We start from the raw sequence: 15,560 nt of genomic DNA, 5'->3' as shown, positions 1-15,560 counted from the left end.
TCTCTCTGAAATGCATATTTAAAAATTGAGGCATTTGTTTATCTGATTGTCTCCAGTCATAACATTCCATTTAGGAAAGGAAGGGGATCTGTTTTTTGAGTCAGAAATTTTAGTTTAACCATCTCATTTGTTATTCCTCTCACAGTAGAGGAAAGCAAAGTAAGTTGTAAAAATGGAATAATTATATTTCCTATTCTTGGGCAGCACATTTGTTCTTTCTTAATAACATTAGAACAAATTCAGTGAAAACTCTTCGTATGAGTGCAAAAGTTAGCAGCTGTTTATAAAATAAAGACTAGAAGTCTTCATAGTGGGAAAGAGGCTGTACCTATCCACAGATCAGAGAGATACAAACCTAGAGAAAATGATTTTTGAAACTTCTTTAAAGATATTCCTCCAACTTAATCCATAATTATAACATTCCCCACTTATTTTGCTGGTGCTTCATCATTCTGTCCCCTCTAGAGAAGAATCATCTCTTTGATAAAATAACTCTCATTTACCTCCAGTGTTGCTGGGATTCCCACACATAAACCTGCGTAATTAGGGGCCCACAGGACATCTACATTCCTTCCCTGTTTGTCTCTCAAAAACTCTCATTCATTTTCAGTTTCCCTGAAACATCACACATGTTCTTGCCTTCCCTTCATTCTGCTCAGGCCCCAGTGCCCTGCCTCAGGGCAGCACACTTTCTAGAACTTTCCTGAGACATGGCACCTCTGTCAAAATGCCTGTGGCCCGAGTTCTGGTAAACAATGAAAGGCATGTGAGGACTTGTGGGCATAAGAAGAGTTTTGCCTTTGTGCTTTTTGTCAGTGGGAAGCCAAGGAGGCTGGCTCCATTTCAACCTCGAGACTTTCTTTTTATGAAGATAATGATGATCCCAGAGTCATATTATTGGCCTCCCTGCAGGCACTGAGAGGCAGCCAGCCTCATGTGCTCATGTTCCTTTGCCTTTCATTTGAAAATGACATGTCGGGGCACACAGACTTGGTCAAGAAATTTTAAGAGAAGAATTTCTAAATTTAATTAAATAATATTTAATAATAGTACCGTTAGCTCATTGGTACAGTGTATTGCAATGCGCAAAGGCCTTTCACATGTATTATGCCATGTCATACTTGACACATTGGACCTGTCTTCAAGACCACACAACTATTACAGCAAATGTTTTCCTCTCTTTCCATTGGGAAGTGTGACAGAAACTGAATATCTGCCCTTGACTCTTCTGCATTTGCCATCCTATTCTCATGCTTTTCGGTATAGACTAAATCCTTCCTTAATCCAGTGCCCCTTGTACTTCTCCTTTTATAGCCTAGCATTTAAGCTAAAATTAGGATTCAGGGCCATATTCTTGTTAATATCCCTTATAAGAAGGTGTGTTTCTTTTGTGTTAGCAACCTGTGTAGCTCATTCTTAGTCTGGACTTGCAACTAGCAAACTCACAGAATGAAAGCAAAGCACAGGTGGGCTGGCCTACAGGCCATTCTTTCCTCTTCTTTTCTGCAACAGCTTGCATCTCAAACAGTCCCCCAAGAGGATTATTTGATGAAATTTTGGCATATGGAAAATATAAATAGACTTTGTAAAATGGTATGGATGAGCAGAGATTTTTTTGAACTAATATATGAGAGAGAAAATGAACAACATTGAAATGGGAGTTGGATCTATAAACTCAAACTGAAGAACTGCTTTCTTTCTCCACAAAGACTTCAAAATACTAAATGGGCTTTGTGCCAATAGGTCCTCAGTGGGCTATGCTATTGGGAGTCTAGGAAGCAAAATGAAGGACAGAATGTTCAACAAAAAAACCTTCTTATTGACTATAACATACATACAAAAAAGTATGTTGTGTATGTGCATTGCGTATGTGTGTGTGTGCATATTTCCTAGCTCTGCTCATGGAAAAGGCTTAGAAACAATGATCAAACCAGTGGCAATAAGCGTGCTTGAAACTGAGCAGGACCCTGTAGGGCCCTCCTGGGTACAAAAGTCTTTCCCTGCCTCCCATTTCATGTTTTTAGGAAAAAGGCTTTGGCCTCCTAGACCTTACCTGAGTTCTAAAGGGCAGATTCAAACAGTTACTAATTGGGGAAGGGAGGGAATGCAGAAACAAAGGAGGAGCAGACAAGAAACAAAAGTGCAGATGAAGCAGGGTCCTGGTTCCTCCTCGAAGGATATACATAACAATATATCTCTGAGTTCTTCTACAGGAACTAAGATCCCCACCCAGGTGGAGGATGGTAACTTCAGGCTGAGCACAAGATTCCTGGAGCACCGCCCTGTTACCTCACCACCAACCAATCAGAGAAATGTCATGCACCCTGCAGCCCTCCCTCAAAATTTTGCCTATAAAAACTCTTCACTGAAAACCATCAGGGAGTTCAGGCTTTTTGAGCGTGAGCTGCCTGTTCTCCTTGCTTGGCCCTTCAATAAAACTATTTCTGTTCCAACTCTGACATTTCAGTTTGTTTGTCTTCACTGTGCTTTGGGCACATGAACTTGGATTCTATGACTTCCTTAGTGCCCAGATTATAGTCTTGAAATGCCATTTCCCACTAAAGGAATCTAGACAAATTCCAGGTTTGAGGTGGAAAATGTAGGCTATGCACCTGGAACGTCTTGTTATAATCGATAGCAAGGAAGCTATCAAACACCACCAGGGCTATGTCAGAAACACCCTGGAGCCAACTTGAAAAGGCTTCTATTGGCCAAAGGGTGACAATTTAAGCTTTAAAAAGGATAATAATTATAATTACTTGAAGCCCATCAAATAAGTTGAAATCCATGACTTCATAATGATATTTTAAAAAATTGATCTCCTTCAGAGGATGGTAGGGAACCAGTTATTTTTGTGAACATTGGTAGATGAAGGAAAAGAATCATTTATTCTGTTTTTCCTATATGAATGGTATCATGGGGTAACCAAGTAGTAGATGAGGGAAAATGTATATTTATAAAAGTGTTCCAATGGATGGATTAATAAGTAGAAAAGAAATGATAGAATATCACCCTTTTGCAACACCCTTTGGATGAATAGGTCTTGGCATCAAGCACCAACAGCTGCTATCATTGCAAAAAGAGAGACAAGCAGACATACCACATGGCTCTTGGTGAAAGGACAAATCAGCACCTAGAGTCATGCCAAGAGATCAAACCTGAGGTTGACCAAGACTCTGGATTCACCTGCCCATTTGCAGAAAACATAGAAGACAGAGGAGCATGGTGAACTGCCCCGTGAGTATACAATCAGTAAAGTGCCGATGGTGGGAGTTCTACAGGTCAGATACCCAGAGAAGTTGTAAGAAGAAAGAAAGGGATGGAGGAGAGAACCTGTAGAATATAATAGACTGAAAAGACATGTCAAATTTACAAATGGGTGATGCTGTACTGTAGTATACCAGGATGCATACTTAGGTGATAAAACTACAAAGAAACTCAAGTATGATATGATTAGCTTAAAAGAGTAGTGGTTAACCTTGTGAGGAGGAAGACACATTGACCAGGATGGGACACGTGGATGGGCTTTGGGGGTGGCTGGCAAAGTTCTGTTTCTTGACCTGGATGGTGGTTGCTAAGGTGTTCACCTCGTACCAATTCATTAAACTATACATTCACTTTGTGTTGTTTTCTGAATCAGTTTTATTTTATAATGAAAAGGTTGAAAGAAGAAAATAGAGTAGCAATTTTAAAAGTTACATTTCATGAATGCCATAAAGAACATTGACAGTCAAGAGCAGTTTGTGTCAAGAAGCAGTATGATGGAATGATAGAGAGCATGGGCATGGGAGCCACCCCAATAGGGTCCGAATCCCAGCTTGGCCACTTAGAAGCTGGGTAACCCGGGGCAAATTACTCAGCCTCTTTGTGTCTCAGTTTTCTCATCTGTAAAATGGATGTCATTATAGTTTGTAAATCATGAGGTTTAAGTGAGATGATACATGTGAATGTTTAGAATATTGCCAGGCACAGAGTAAGAGCTGCATACGTTAGCTATGCTATTTCTTTTTCTTTTTTTTTTTTTTTTTGCGGTATGCGGGCCTCTCACTGTTGTGGCCTCTCCCGTTGCGCTCCGCACGCGCAGGCTCAGTGGCCATGGCTCACGGGCCCAGCCGCTCCGTGGCACGTGGGATCTTCCCGGACCGGGGCATGAACCCGTGTTCCCTGCATCGGCAGGCAGACTCTCAACCACTGCACCACCAGGGAAGCCCAGCTATGCTATTTCTTAAAACTTTCCTTTCTTTCTTCTTAGTTTTCCTCACATACTGCAACACTATCTCCTTCTCAAAAACCCCTGGTGGCATGGGAGCGGGGACATTGTCCCCTAGCCCTAGTCTGTGCCTCTTTGTCCTTCTATCTTCTGCTCCCCATTCTGTATTTAAAGACCCCCAAGGAGGAACCTAGCAAGGCAGGGAAGGAAAGATCCCACCTGGGCAGAGTCAGAATCTGTTTAATGGTGAGAGAGGAGGGAAAGAGACTTTTCTCATTTGCCCCGGCTCCTCAGTGCCTAGAACAGTATATGACACCACGTAGGCATGTAATAGACATTTGTTGAAAGGATGAGTGAAAGACCTTGCAGAACATGATTTAGAAAGTGCTGTTCAAGTATTTTTTTTTTTCACAAAGAGTCTGAAGTGGTCCATGGCTTTACTTCTGCCTCCCTCCTGCCTTGCTTCTTCCCTGCTGCCCCATTTCGGTATTCACGGCTTTGTATGAGTCTGTTAGTCTAAATGTATCTCTTGGCAAAATGTATATATTGCACTCGTTCTCCCTTTAGAAAGGCACACATTGACCCCAGCCCTATACCTGCTGATCATCTTGCTGCTGCCCCTCAGAGCGCCTTCCTGCCCAGCAGACCTGTTCATCCTGTCCCCTCTCCCTCTGATGTCCTTCCTGTCATTGTTCCCATACTTGGCACCTTCCCATCCTATGGGTACAGTGTAGACGAGTTCATTACGGCAAAGCCTTTCTTGGCTAGCCTCTTACAGGTCAAGGTCTCTGTCCCCTGCCTGTTGAATCTTCCTGTTCTCTTTCAAAGCACTTACCATGTGTTCTATTTGTTGAATACACGGAGGAGCAAATGGCCATTACGACAAATGACTAGATCCAGGTACAGGAATGGAGGTGGGAATGTGAGTTGACCCTCACATTGTCTCTGCCATAACTTTCGTGAAGGTACTAGGACTGTTGAGCTGACTAGTTTCTGGTTCTCAGTGAGTGCTCAGTAAAAACTTTGTGAATGAATGGATACAGTGGATAATAGGTGTAGCCTCAGGCTTGGAGTTGGGCAGGTGGTTCTGCCCGGTGAAGGATCAGAGTCTCATGAGGAGGTAGAGCAAGGAGATGGGGAATCCAGGGCAGGGCTGTTCACAGCCTTAAGGAAACATGCAATTTTACTATAGGGAGGGGGACCACCCCATAACTTTATCAGAGATGGACCGGGAGGCAGGGCTTAGGAACTGGGGCTGAGGCCACAGCCAAGGACTAGGGCCTGGGGTTGGTGAGCAGGAATGCTGGACCTAATGGGTGCCCAGGGGGCAGTCCCTGAGACCTGACTCTGGTAGGCATTTCTGATATTCCTGAGAGTGACTGATGACCAGATTCCATCAGGGGTGTCAGCACGGCCTGCACCTGTCAGGGTGCTGTAGGACTTGGGGTGGCCTGTATTTGCAGACAGAGTAGAGCTTAGAAAGGCTTGATTTTGAACTTCATGTCACTTCATGACTGTGTGACCTTGGGCAAGTTCTTAACTCCTCTGAGACTTGGCTTCATTGTCTATAAAATGAAGATCAAAATACCTACCTTCTGTGGCTGTTTTGAAGATGAAATGGGATAACGTGAAATACCTTGTCCAGTATTGCTCACACCTAGCTGTGGAGAGTTTTAACAAGGCTCGCACACGTGGGCCTGGCTGTTGGAGATTATGACTTAGTAACTCTGGGGTGGGTTCCAAGCGTCTATGGTTTTAGAAGGTTTACAGATGATCACAAAACTCAGGCTGACTTGAGCAGCATTGGATTGCCATAGTAGTAAGGCAACGAGAAATGGTAGCTTCTCTACACACCTCCTCCTTCACTGCCATCACCTCCAATTCTTTTCTATCCTTTTCTCCTTTTTTTTTCTTTGGTATTAGGTGTGGACATGAGTGGACTCAGTCATGGGGTGAGTGCAGAAGCAGAGACATGAAAAACAAGTAAAGGCCGACAGTGTTCCTGTTGGACATTGATTCTAGCAAATGCTGGATGAAAGCTACAAGACTGAGGTCCTGCTGCTAATTAGTCGGCTTTAAATGTCTGGAACAGCGAAGGTGAAGGTATGAAAAATGGTGCTTTCAGTACTTTGTCTGAAGGAAATAAGTCTTATACATGCTTTTCCAGCTTTTCTAGATTTTAAAAAATAACTTTCTGCTAGAGAGCTTTTGTCAAACAAAGCACACCCATTTTAAAATAAAGGTTGTAGAGTGGTTTAATTTACTCGTTCAATGAAAATTTACCGAGTGCCTACTGGGTACGTGACACTGGGCTAAGAATCATGGAGATATGATTTCATTCAATAAATATTTAATGAGCATGGCTCTAGGGTGTTGGGATGTATCAGTGAAAAAAGTAAAAACCAGATAAAAATCCCTACCCTCTTGGAGCTTACATTCTGAGAGGGAGAGAGCGGCAATAAAAAAGTAAACATAGTAAGTAAATTATAAAATGTTAGAATGTAATAAAATGTTAAAGAGTATTTTATATAAGATAGTTAAGGAGATTCATTGAGCAAGTACTTGAAGAAGGAGAAGAAGTTTTACTATGTGGGTATCTGGAGTAAGAACATTTGAAGCAGAAGGACCAGCCAGTGCAAAGGCCCTGAGGCTCCCAGGGGATGTCTGAGGAAGAACAACGAGGCCAGGGTGGTCTCAGTGAAGTGAGAGACGTTAGGTAAAGGGGGATGAGGTCAAAGAGAAAATGGCCAGATTATGTCAGGTCTTGTAGGGCATTTTAGGACTTTGGCATTTATACTGAGTGAGATAGAATGCCACTGGGGGGTCAGGAGCAGAGGGGGCTTGGACTTGTATTAGAACAGGATCACTCTGGCTGCAGCATTGAGAAGAGATTGTAGGAGGGCAGGGCTACAAAAGAGGAGACAGTAAGGAGGCTCCCAGAGGCTTGGACTAAGATGGTGGCAATGGAAATGGTGAGAAGTGGACATATTTTGGAGAAAAATTCAGCAGGATTTCCTGACAGGTTGAAGTGGGTGTAAGAGAAGGAGTGGAACTATTGACTCTACAGTTTTTTGTTTTGTTTTGGTTTAGTTTTTTTGTTTGTTTCTTTGGTTTTGCCTGAGCAGCCAACTGAAAGGATGGAGTTGCTTTCAAGATGGGGCATGGTGGGTAAAGATATTTGGGGAAGGAATACTAAAGTTTTCTTTTGGTCATTGTAGTCTGACTCTCAAGTGGAGATGTCCGGGAGGCACTGATTGACTAAGGGTCTAGATTTAGGAGAAGCACCTGGGATGAAAGGCACATGTGGGTACCCATCAGGGTAGAGATGGTGTGTAAGGCCAGGGACTGCATGAGATCACTGGGTAGTGCAGATGGAGAGCAGGACAAGGGCAAGGCCTAAGCCCCAGGCTCCCCAAGAGGTCTGGAGGAACCCACAAAGGAGTCTGATGAGGAATGTCCGGTGAAGTGAAAGGGAAATCAGGAGAGTGTGGTGCCCTGGAAGCCGCGGGAAGCAAGCATGGAGGGAAGAGGGTGAGAGGATCTGCGCCAGCCTTGCCGGAGGGTCAGGTTAGAGGAGGGCTGAGAAGTGACTGGTGGGTTCAGTAAGGGGGAGGCTCTTGTCACTCTGACAAGAGCAGAGTCTGTGGTGTAGAGGCTGAAAGCCAGTGTGGATGGGTTTAGGAGAGAAGGTGAGGGGAGGAATTGGAGACAGAGTAGAGGGAATGGAAGTAGTCAGTAGCGGAATTGGGGGCAAAAGAATTTTCTCAGTTTGTTTTCGTTTTTTAAATGGGAGTGACTATAGCATTTTTGTGTGACAATGAGAATAACTGAATAAGAAGAGGAGGGATTCTTGGTGCTGGAGAGAGAGGAGTTGGTGGACCCATGTTCTTGAATAGGTGGGAATGGTTGGATCTAGAGTACGGGGGTGGGGGGGTATTAAGTGGATGACTATAATCTGGGCGGGGGAGAAGGCAGGACACACAGGTCCTGATGCCAGAGGGTGGGTAGTGGGGTGAGTCTGTGGATTTCTTTTCCGCTGGCTTCAACTTTCTCAGTGAAATAGGAAGCAAGGCCATATCTGAAAGTGAGGATGGTGGAGAAGCTGTCAGAGGCCCGAGGAGAGTGGATAAGGCATTATTACGTGGTTGTCTAGGAGAGTGGAAAACAGACACGGTTGCCTGACAGCGGCAAGAGCTCACTGATGTTCCTCATCATGAAGCTGAAGTGGGATCACTGAGTTTGGCTGTGAGTTCTCCCCCAGCTGTGTTTAGCTGTTCAGGTGTAGGCAGTTTGCTGGATTTAACCAGGGTTGAGGTTTTGCCAAGTGCAAAAGCTAGAGTGGCCAGGGAGTCATGACCTTGATTGACCAGGTGATTTCAGTGGGCAAAAAAGAGAAGAGGGTGAGGGACAGCAAAAGGTGGCGGGATCAGTGGATCCGTGCTCCCAGTGGCTGAAGGCTTGTTGTCGTTGGGGCATGAGGTGAAGTGAACTGGAGAGCTAGGAGGTAAGGGGTCAGACACCGGGATGGAAGAAAAATGAGAATGTGGATGGTGTGGTCATTGTTCACCACCAAACCTGACTGGACTACACTTTTTATTCTTCCTTAGAGTTAGATATGGCCAGTGACTAGTTCTGGCAAATGAAATGTGAGTGGAAAGGACGTACCCTGTTTCTAGGGCTGGCCCATAAGAAATTCTCTCCTGCTATCCCATATCCTCCCTCTCTTCTGTCTGCCAGCTGGATGCAGAGAATCCAGCAAAAGAACTGTTAGACCTGGGAAAAGGCGACACCTTAAGTCAGAAGGATCCTGGATCCCTGAATCACCATGTGGAAGGCTCTCCACCCAACCCCAGTACAGTGATGTGCCACGAGCCAGGAATAAGCTCAGGCTGTGCTTATTTGATTAGATTTTGTGATATTTATAAAGCATCGATCCCACCCTGGCTACATCAGAGATGCTGAAATTATTGTTCTGGGAGGGTTTGTTCGTCGGAGTGAGTAGCCGAGGGGAGATATCAAACACAATTGTCGGAGGAGAAGCGTTCAAGTGACTAAGAGGACAGGTTGGATGTTCCATCTATGTGTGTGTTGAAATCACCAAGAGAAGGGAGAGAAACAGTGCGGGAGAGAGTGACAGTGAGCCAGAAGCTAAAGTAATCAAATGACGAGAAGGGTCATAGCAACCGGGAGAGGTAGCGAGCGATAGAAGGTGACAGCTTGAGAGAAAGGCTGAGGGTTTTAGCAAGGAAGGAGGGAGAGTGGTATGGAGGCAGTGTTGCGGGGCAAGGAGGACACCCACTCCGCCTCCAGGCCCAGAGATGTCAGAAGAAGGAGGGGAAACATCACCGCTGCCTGCGAGGGGAGCAGTGCCCTCACGAGGGGCCCCAGCTGGAAGGAACATTCAGAGAAGAGGCTGAGGATATAATAGATGTTGCTGAAGAAGGATTGTGAATCCAGAGGGCGCCCTGCACACTGCGGGGTTTGGGGGTGTCTTGTGAGCATCTTGTGATTGGAAGGTGGATACAGCATGAGGGATGTGAGGAGCCTGATGGGAAGTAAAGAATGAGAGAAGTGGGGCGACCTGGGAGCCTGGGCTTCTCGTGGCCAGTGATACAGACAAGGATAGCAAACATGGTACAATTAGTCCTGGGGGACCCAAGGCAGATAGTGGTGGCTCCCTGGGACTCAGTTTTGAGTCCTGTCAGCAGATGCAAGTATGTCTGGAGAAATATGGAATTAGTCCCACTCAAAGTCTGTTCTCCAGCTCACAGGCTCCTTCCTCAGCCCTGAGGATGGGAAGAAACTAGGTCCAGGGGAGTCAGGTCTAATAGATGTGATGAAGATACCACCCCACTTTCAGGACCCTCACATTTATAGAAATAGGTGCCCATGTAATGATGCTTCAGTGGACAAACCAGAGCAGAAAGTTTGTCCATTGAAGCATCATTGAAAAGTTTGCTCTGTGCATATTCAGAAAACAGAGTTAGCGTGCTGTTGACTTTCCCGTGTGTGACTGGGCAGCTGTGCACGAGCCCCACCTGCCCAGGTGAGTCATAACTAATTCCCTAAGCCCTGTTGCTCACTTGGACATTTGAAAGAAATGCAGGACTTGGCCGCCCCCCGGACCAACTGAATCATCATCTGTGTTTGAACCAGAGGCTCAGGTGATTCGTAGGCACAGTCAAATCTAGAAGCACTGTGAACGCATTTCTTGTTATTAGCAGGGACAAAGCAGGTGATTCCAAGAAGAAAAGGCAAGTGTCAGAAGCAGCCCCAGGAAAGATTACATGTTATTCATCAACCTTAAAATCCCAAATTCAGTGCTTTTTTTTCTAGCCCTGGCAGTGTGTTGGATTCATGTGAACTTCATTAAAAAATAAAACAAACAACTTCTAACTTGCATGACTCGGAAAAACATTTCATTGTTTCTTTAGGGAGAAATAGATCAGAACAGACAAAGTTGATTATACAGAATAAGGAAAAAAACAACTCTGAACTTTTAACCTGCTCGCTTGTTGTGCAGAATCTTAGAATCACAGAATTCCAGAATGTAGAGCAGTAGTTCTCCATTGGCTGTATATTAGCATCTCCTTTCAAAAAGCAAAAACCAAACAAACAAAAAACCCCAGTGCTGAGCCCCAACCCCAGGTATTCTGATTTAACTGTTGGGGGTGAGAGCCTGGAGTCTGGGAGTATTTAAGAGCTCTGAGTGATTTAATGGAGCAAGAGTTGAGCCTCACTGGTAGAAATAAAATGCAAGGCATAAATGTAATCTTAAATGATCCAGTAGCCAAATTTAAAAGGTATAAACAAAGTATAGTTAATTTTAGTAATATATCTTACTTAACCCAATGTATCCAAAATAGTACCATTTTAACATGTAATTGATATAAAAAACTAATAATGAGATTTTTTTCGTAGTAAAGCTTCGGAGTCTGGTGTGTATTTTACACTTGGAGCACATCTCAATTCAGATTAGCTGCATTTTAAGAATTTAGTAGACGCCTGTGGCTAATGGCTTTCATGTTGGACAGTGCAGCTTCAAGGAAAGCCAGTAGTGCCCGACTATGAAAGTTAGATTGCCACCTGTGGGAAACAAAATGAGTGCCCATTTAACATAGAAGTGATGGTTCAGGAGACAATGAGGTGTAATTCAATATTATTTCCTGTTTGCCAACAGCTTCTTAAAGATCATTGCAGAAGTGTCTGAGGAGGTAGAATTCAGAAACTTTGCAAAGTTTCTTCCAAAAAGGGAAATGTTGTCTGAGATTTAAGTGATACGGGCTAATCCTCCCGTGATACTATATTAAGGTCCACAAATGAATACTGTGTTGAGTTTCTCAGCACCCTATGATACTGGGAAATACTGAGCTTCCACTGACTTTGATATAGGAAAAAATAAGGATGTAGTCATTGGCTACGTTTTCTTTTTCTCTCCTGGAATCAACCGGTAGTAAGCACAAGCATCTTTTGAGATTTTCATATCTGCATAGCTGAGTCAGTGCTGGAATCCGGGAGGTGGAAGGATAAAATTCTGAGGTTTGGCATTCCTGTCCCAATCTTCCTTCTCTTCTTAGAAAAGAAGCCTCATTCACTGATCTCCCAAACCAGCTGATGAATATAATAAAGATCTTCCTAGATTGGATTCCTAGGATCTGATTTTTACCATGGGTTTTTTGGGGGTTTTTTCCCTAAAGAATTGAGAGAAATCACTTAGCCATCGGCATGTGTTTAACTGTAACCAGGTCATGTAGCTCTTCTGAGCCTGAGGCAAGTAAGAAGAAAGTGTTAGTGACGTGTGCTGAGAACTAGGTTAAACACATTTCTCAGGACAGATCACAGAATAGTTTCCTAATGCTGACAGGGAAGGGTAGAGGCACTCAGGAAGGATGGTCATCCCCCAACCCTCACCTGTCCAAGTACCTCTCTTCATGTTAAGGCTCCTTTACACCAAAACGTCTTTGCTTCCATCAAAGATACTTCCTTCCCAAAGCTGACTAGGGTTTTAAAAAAGAAAACATCAAGATGGACAAAATTGATCTTTGGCCCATCTAGCCCCTCTGTTTTGTGCCCTTCCCTCACCTTTGCCAGTAATACCCCCTTCTCTTCTGAAGACCCTGGAGTGTGTCTCTGCTGTCAAAACCTTCTCAGCAAAGAGTTGTGAACTTATTCACACCATGGAGTAGCCTGTTGACATCAGGTGTACACAATACATAGCTTCTGTCTCTCCCAGTGCTTTATTCCCCGAGTAATAAAGGGACTACCTGAAGAACATCAGGCATTGGCTAGGTGGTTGAGCTTTTTGACAGATGGGTGGAAGATAGAACTAATGGCCCCTGAAGTAGCACTGTGTAGGCAAGAGTGTCTATCTAGAACTCGGGAAAGGGTGAAACTGGAGAGCCCTCAAGGAAGTATGAACCTGCAATAATGATAGGTTGCCACCAGGGGGCACTTCAGGTCCTTGATTGAGTGGCCAAACTATCAGGCTTACCAGAGAGACTAAGGTAATTTTTACTTCTTTAAAAATGTAGAATTTAAATAATATTACCAAAATTAGGTTTAAAAATGATTCATATGAGTAAGTTCTTAAATCATAAGCTAAGAAGAAATTTGCTACCCACCTCACTACCCTTAGGCTGCTTTCATCATTCAGGGAAACTCTGTTTATAGCACCGGATGTCATGACTACAATCCTTCTGACTCACAATGATTTCTTATTCGGGAACCATACTCTTTTATTAGGACAGGGAGAACATTTAAAGGGATTTTCACAATTTCAAAAGCTCAACAGTATTCTGTACCTTTCTCTTTTCCTGTTCTGCTGCTACATGGAATGGAAGGAGCAGCTTTCTGTGTTAAAGTGTGGGGATTATTTTGTAAATGTAACTGTGGAGAACAGTCACATGATTTACTTTTTTAAAGGATGAAGTCATCTTAGCTGATAGCTGCAAGATGTTATAGGAAATTTTCAGGCCAAATTAAAGTCACCCATTGAGAAGAGTCTGACAATTGTTAAGACAAAATGCATGTGACTTAATCTGTTTGAAACCCTCCAGTGGTCCCCTTTGCTTAAAGATGAGGCATAAATGTTGTCTGATGTGAATGAGTGTGGAACACACATAGTGAATTAACTTAAGTGAATGCTGAAAGATAAGGTGAAGACATAAAGAAATCTTAATGTTTGATTCAGGAGGTTGCACTTAATTTGGTAGGTAGTAGGGAGCCATTGAAGGTTTTTGAGGGAGGAGGATGATATTCGTGGAGTATGCTTTAGCTGCAAGGAAAATGGAAAGGGGAAAAAAGCTCAAAAGCTTGGTGAAAGTGGATCCTATAGGACAAGGCAACAGATCAAATGTGGAGACTAAGGAAGAAGGAGGAATTAAAGATGACTCAGATTTTGAGCACAGGAGGATGGTAGCACCCTGAAAGAAGAGAGGCCAAAAGTTGTTGGAGAGAAATGTAATTAACTTGACCTTGAACATGTAGAGTTTGAGGATTAAATTTTAAAAAATGGGTTGAAGCATATGCTCATGTACAGCACTATTCTCATATAATAATAATAATACCATTAATGACACATGGGGCAAGTATTTTAAATGGACTCTCCCAGATAAAGTCTGAGCCCTCATTGTCATGAAATGATCTTTAAGTCCAGGAGAAAGAACCTCTGGGCCGAGGGGGCATAGGTCCTGGGCTTATTCATCAGTTGGGGCCAAGGAGAGAAAGCATGAGAATGTAGCAAAGGACACAGAAGAAGTGATTCAACAGGAGGTCACTCCAAGCAGCACAGCAGCTTGGAGATGATTACTTCGATGTGGTGGACAAAAGCATGGATTTTCAAGTAGGACTGGCTGAGTTCAAGTTTAGCTTCCATAACATAACTAGCAGGGTTATTTTGGCAACTTAACCTCTGGGTGTCTCCATTTCCCCATGTGTATAAACGATGCTGTTAAAATTACCTGCTCATAGGGTTGTTGGGAGGATTGAGATCATGCTTGAAAGCACTAAGAACAATGCCTGGAATACAGCAGTAATTCAAAAGCTGTTAACGGTGCCAAAGGCTATAGAGGACTCCATGCAAATGGGGAGAAGACAAAGACCATTCATTGCCTTTGGCAAAGGGAGGTAAGGAATGACTTTTTTTTAAATTAATTTTTATTGGAGTATAGTTGATTTACAATGTTATGTTAGCTTCTGTACAGCAAAGTGAATCAGTTATACGTATATATATATATATATATATATATATATATATATATATATATATATATATATATATATATCTCCATTCTTTTTTAGATTCTTTTCCCATATAGGTCATTACAGAGGATTGAGTAGAGTTCCCTGTGCTATAGTGTAGGTTCTTATTAGTTATCTATTTTATATACAGTAGTACATTTTGGAGGAAAGTTTTCGTAGAGTGGTGGTGAGGGAGGGCAAAGTTTGTCTTTAGAATGTTAAATTTCAGTTCCAATGTAGAGTAATAGTAATAGCAACAACAATGGGAACAATAACATTCATTTCTTTCAAAGCGGCCTTCTGATGGAATTTGTTATACGTTGAAGAATTGTTTTCAGAATTTCTCATGCACGTGAATTGAGTCTGATAAAAAAGTAACAATATGTAAAAGAGTAGATGTTTAATATTTATAACACTATGTAGTATGTTTGCTTTCCCTCAGAAAAAAATTTAACACTATAATTTACCAAAAGAAAACAATCTAATTATCTTGTCCATTGCTGAATAGCGTATTATCACACCTGGGAACTGCACTGGTGAACATTTTAAAATATTTTCTCAGTGCACAACTTCTAAAACACTGTGTACTCTGATATTATATTTCCTACGATAGTACTTTCCCTAGGACTTAAACTAGGTATAGGGCTTCCCTGGTGGCGCAGTGGTTGAGAGTCCGCCTGCCGATGGCAGGGGACACGGGTTCGTGCCCCGGTCCGGGAAGATCCCACATGCCGCAGAGCGGCTGGGCCCGTGAGCCATGGCCGCTGAGCCTGTGCGTCCGGAGCCTGTGTTCCGCAACGGGAGAGGCCACAACAGTGAGAGGCCCGCGTACCACAAAAAACAAACAAACAAACAAACAAAAATACAAAACAAGGTATAGATCAGTGATCTAATTGCATTTTTTAACAGATGCTTTCTTTTTTGGGAATTCTCCTGAGTCTTTAAATTCTAGTTGACTGTATGTTAGTATCAGAATTTGGTTTCTTGGAGTATGAACATTCACTATTATAGTTTTCGAGACTTGCTTCATTTAGAAAAGGTAAAATTAGAAAAATAATACAATCACATTTAAAAAAATACCAAAAAGTAGTTATACTACAATTCAATAAAC

At 42.9% G+C, this 15,560-nt stretch overlaps 1 protein-coding gene across 15 annotated transcripts in view; it reads left to right on the top strand.

The window, feature by feature from the left end:
* Positions 1–15,560, top strand: part of FRMD6 (FERM domain containing 6) — a 446,878-nt gene that overhangs the window by 77,506 nt on the left and 353,812 nt on the right. For 11 of the 15 annotated variants that reach the window (XM_079913656.1, XM_079913669.1, XM_079913662.1 and 8 more), the window contains one exon: positions 6,134–6,313. The exons of 3 other annotated variants lie outside the window; for them this stretch is intronic. The gene's annotated coding sequence lies outside the window, so the exon portion shown is untranslated. Of the gene's footprint in view, positions 1–2,483; positions 3,238–6,133; positions 6,314–15,560 lie in introns of those variants that run through there. One more of the 15 variants, XM_079913658.1, reaches the window with a different exon arrangement.

This window comes from Stenella coeruleoalba (assembly GCF_951394435.1).
Source record: "Stenella coeruleoalba genome assembly, chromosome: 2".
NCBI lineage: Eukaryota > Metazoa > Chordata > Mammalia > Artiodactyla > Delphinidae > Stenella > Stenella coeruleoalba.
The sequence above is the reverse complement of the archived record's forward strand: the minus strand, read 5'-3'. Positions and strand labels throughout refer to the sequence as shown.